Source organism: Crocuta crocuta, unplaced genomic scaffold, assembly GCF_008692635.1.
Source record: "Crocuta crocuta isolate KB4526 unplaced genomic scaffold, BGI_CrCroc_1.0 scaffold27, whole genome shotgun sequence".
Taxonomy (NCBI): Eukaryota; Metazoa; Chordata; class Mammalia; order Carnivora; family Hyaenidae; genus Crocuta; species Crocuta crocuta.
The window spans coordinates 5,893,887-5,898,702 of record NW_027532250.1 but is presented as its reverse complement, the minus strand read 5'-3'; the positions used below and the strand labels follow the sequence as shown (position 1 = coordinate 5,898,702).

The window sequence follows — 4,816 nt, the reverse complement described above, 5'->3', positions numbered from 1 at the left end:
CACAAATATATGGCCAACTCATCTTCAACAAAGCAGGAAAGAGTATCCAAAGGAATAAAGACAGTCTCTTCAGCAAACGGTGTTGGGAAAACTGGACAGCGACACGCAGAAGCATGAACCTAGGTCACTAACTTACACCACACACAAAAATAAACTCAAAATGGACGAAAGACCTAAATGCAAGATAGGAAGCCGTCAACATCCTAGAGGAGAAAGCAGGCAACAATCTCTTTGACCTCGGCTGCAGTAACTTCTTACTTTTTTAAAACATTTTAATGTTTTTTATTTATTTCTGAGAGAGAGAGAGAGAGTGAGCAGGGGAGGATCACAGAAAGAGGGAGGCACAGAATCTGAAACAGGCTCCAGGCTCTGAGCTGTCAGCACAGAGCCCGACGTGGGACTCGAACCCACAAACCGTGAGATCGTGACCTGAGTAGAAGTCAGGCGCTTAACCGACTGAGCCACCCAGGCGCCCCAGCAACTTCTTACTGGACATGTCTCCAGAGGCAAGGGAAAAAAAAGCGAAAATAAACTATTGGGACCTCATCAAGATAAAAAGTTTCTGTAAAGCAAAGGAAACAATTGCAAAACTGAAAGTCAACAGACAGAATGGGAGAAGATATTTGCAAATGACATATCAGATAAAGGGTTAGAATGCAAAATCTATAAGAACTTATCAAACTCAGCACCCAAATGACAATCCAGTGAAGAAATGGGCAAAAGACACGAATAGACACTTTCCCAAAGAAGACATCCCGATGGCTAACAGACACTCATCATCAGGGAAATACAAATAAAAACCACAATGAGATACCACCTCACACCTGTCAGAATGGCTAACAACTCAGGCAATGACAGATGTTGGCAAGGATCTGGAGAAAGAAGATCTCTTCTGCACTGTTTCTGGGAATGCAAACTGGTGCGGCCACTCTGGAAAACAGTGTGGAGGTTCCTCAAGAAGTTAAAAATAGAACTCCCTTATGACCCAGCAATTGAACTATTAGGTATTTATCCAAAAGATGCAGGTGTGCTGTTTCGAAGAGACGCATGAACCCCAATGTTTATAGCAGTGCTACGGACAATAGCCAAAGGATGGAAAGAGCCCAAATGTCCACAGATGGATGAACGGATAAAGAAGATGTATTATAAATAAATACAATGGAATATTACTCGGCGATCAAAAAGAATGAAATCTTGCCATTTGCCACAACGTGGGTGGATCTAGAGTGCATTATGCTAAGCAAAATTAGTCAGTCAAAGAAAGACAAATATCATCTGACTTCCCTCATATGTGGAATTTAAGATACAAAACAGGTGAACATAAGGGAAGGAAAACAAAAATAATATAAAAACAGGGAGGGGAACAAAACAAAGGAGACTTTTAAAAAAATGTTTTATTTATTTCTGAGAGAGAGACAGCGTGAGCAGGGGAGGGTCAGAGAGAGAGGGAGACTCAGAATTCGAAACAGGCTCCAGGCTCCCTGCTGTCAGCACAGAGCCCGACGCGGGGCTTGAACCCACGAACCGTGAGATCATGACCTGAGCCGAAGTAGGACACTTAACCGACTGAGCCATCCAGGTGCCCCCATAAGTAACATTTTTTTTAAATTTTTTTTTTAACATTTTATTTATTTCTAGGAGAGAGAGAGAGAGAGACAGCATGAGCAGGGGAGGGTCAGAGAGAGAGGGAGACTCAGAATTCGAAACAGGCTCCAGGCTCCCTGCTGTCAGCACAGAGCCCGACGCGGGGCTCGAACCCACAAACCGCGAGATCATGACCCAAGCGAAAGTCCGACGCTTAACCGACTGAGCCACCCAGGCGCCCCCATAAGTAACATTTTTAAATAGAACAAACTGAAAGGTGCTGGAGGGGCTGTGGGTGGAGGGATGGGCTAAATGGGCAAGAGGCATTAAGGGGGGCACTTATTGGGATGAGCACTGGGGGTTATATGTAGGGGATAAATCACTGGATTCTACTCCCAAAATCATTATTGCACTGTATGTTAACTAACTTCAATGTAAGTTTAAAAAACCAAAACCAAAAAAACCTCCCCCCAAACCCTAACAAACCCATGGCTGTTAATTCAGCAAGATAATACCGTAGGGGGCACCTGTGTGGCTCAGTCGGTTAAGCATCTGACTTCAGCTCAGGTCATGATCTCCCGGTTTGTGAGTTCGAGCCCCGCTTCAGGCTCCGTGCTGACGGCTCAGAGCCTGGAGCCTGCTTCGGATTCTGTCTCCCTCTCTCTCTGCCTCTCTCGGGCTCACACTCTCTCTCTTTCAAAAATAAAATAAAAACTTAAAAAAAAAGATAATACTGTAGGGAAGGCAAAACGCTACCTCTTAGGGTCTCTGGCTTGGTCTGAGAATAAAGTTGAGACAAGGCAGATTAACAGGAGAAACCCAGATTTTATATAATAATTCTTTTCCACAGAGACACGGGAGTCCTGGGGAGGAGCTTTGCCTTGATCTGCTACATGTGACTGTACCCACACTGTGCTTCTTTTGTTAAGTGTATGGTTATGTCTCCCATTAAAAGCAGAATACGGGCACCCGGGTGGCTCAGTTGGTTAAACGTTAGACTCTTGGTTTCAGCTCAGGCCATGATCTCATGGTTCGTAGGATCAAGCCCCGCGTCGGGCTCTGCTTGGAATTCTCTCTCTGCCCCTCCCCCGTTCGCTCGCGCATAGGTGTGCGCACGCACTCTCTCTCTCTCTCTCAAAATAAATAAACTTAAAATAAAAACAGGGCAAAACAGGACAATGTGGTAGCTAAATGCGGTGATGGATGTGCTCATTACCTTGATTGCGAGAATCGTTTCAGAATGCACGTGTCTGTCAGATCATCACGTCGCACACCTCAAGTGTGTGCAATTCTCACTAGTCTTGTGCATCAGGAAGAGTGCAGCGGTCATGTCATTGATCTTTCGCAGCCTCAGTTTTCTCTCTTGGAAAGTGGGGATAACATGGATACAGCCTGTCCCGGACTGTGTGCAGTGATGGAGACGGTCCTCCTGAGAGTCAGCAAAGTGCATGAGGCAACTGCAGCCCTTCCCGCTTTCCCGTGGCCGCTGCCTAGAGCAGGGTTGGTGCTGAACCGTTTGTTGCTGTGTAACCAGTTACCTAAAACTGGGTGCCGTAAAACAATAAACACTTATTATCTCATAGTTTCTGTGGGGCAGGAATTTGCGGGCGGCTGGTTGGCTCCTATTTCCTCCAGGCGGCAGTCAAGATGGGGGCTGGAGGGGGGCGCCTGGGTGGCTTAGTCGGTTAAGCGTCCGACTTTGGCTCAGGTCATGATCTCGCGGTTCGTGGGTTCGAGCCCCGCGTCGGGCTCTGTGCTGACTGCCAGCTCAGAGCCTGGAGCCTATTTCAGAGTCTGTATCTCCCTCTCTCTCTGACCCTCCCCTGCTCACGCTGTCTCTCTCTCTCCTAGAAATAAATAAAAATATTTAAAAAAAAAAAAAAGATGGGGGCTGGAGTGCTGTCGTCTGAAGCGTCCATGTGGCAGGAAGGCCCTCCTTCCCGATGGCGCGAAGCCTCAGCTCCTGGCCACGTGGACCCCTTCACAGGGTCACGTGAACATCTTCACAACATGACGCCGGCTTTCTCCAGAGTGAGAGATCCGAGAGAGAGAGAGAGAGAGAGAGAGAGAGAGGCAGGCTGGAAGCCACACTGACTATTTTTCTTTTTCAAGTAGAATAACTCATTTTATTCACACTTATTGTGGTATCTGACCTGACTCATCTGATCCAGATCATCTCGATTGTTTCTAATATATACATATACATTTTTTTCCCATCATCGAGATAAATTCACTTAAAATTCACCCTTTGAAAGTACACTATTCGGTGTTTTTTAAGTCGATTGACCAAGTTGCAGAATCATCACTGCGAATTCCAGGCACGTGTCTATGAGGACTTTGTCTCAGAGTCACACACCTTCATTTCTGCAGTGTCCTACTGGTTAATGGGCCANGGTGGAGGAGGGGGGGAGCCAGGGATGACTGGGGACTGTCTGGGAGAATAGTTAGCACAGTGATTGACAGAATTTGAATGAATGAATGAATGAATGAATGATTTCCTTAACTGGAGGAGGATGAAGCCAGACCCTGGAAGACACCGATCTACCTGTTACATTCGAGTCAGTTGATTCTCGGAGGTGATCCTTCTTACCCTGCAGGGAGCACTCGACATAACGAATCCTCCGCGAAACACAGTCGGGGCGCTCAGGACATCGCACGTGCCCGGTTTCCCTCCCAGGCCACAAGCCACTCCTTTGTCTCTCGTGCTGGTTTCCCCTCATCGTCCCGCCCTCCTCAGGCTGCGGCGCCCAGAGCTCAGTCCTGGGCCTTTCCCTTCTCTGCTGACACCCACTCCGTTCATGGTCTCATCCAGCCTCTAAGGCTGGAACCATCGTCTGTCCGTTAGCCAGGCTCCAGCTCACATCTGTCCCCAAACTCCGGGCCCGAGTAGCCACTGCCTTCTGGGCACCTCCACGTCGGCCCAGAGAAGCTCCCAAAAGTAACGTGTTGAAAACTAACCCCCCGGTGCCCCTCGCACTGGCTGATCCTCCAGGATTCTCCAGCTCGGCTCACGGCAACGCTCTCCGGCCACTTGTCAAGAAAACAGGGGACTTCCTTGGCTCGTTTCTTCCTCTGCTGTCCCCACGCAATCCGCCCATCCACCTCCGCCTTCACGAGGTTTACACTCTGAGCAGCCCCTCGCCCTGCATGACTCTCGTCCCACTCGAATCTGGATACGGCGCTGGCCCCCTAGCATCTCTCGTGTGGCTCCTCCCCCGCCCCCCCCCCCCCC

At 48.4% G+C, this 4,816-nt stretch overlaps 1 non-coding gene across 1 annotated transcript; it reads right to left on the bottom strand.

Moving 5' to 3' along the window:
- Positions 1 to 386: 386 nt before the first annotated feature.
- Positions 387 to 471, bottom strand: TRNAR-UCU (transfer RNA arginine (anticodon UCU)). Its single transcript has one exon. It is a non-coding gene; the product is annotated as a tRNA-Arg (tRNA).
- Positions 472 to 4,816: the final 4,345 nt, after the last annotated feature.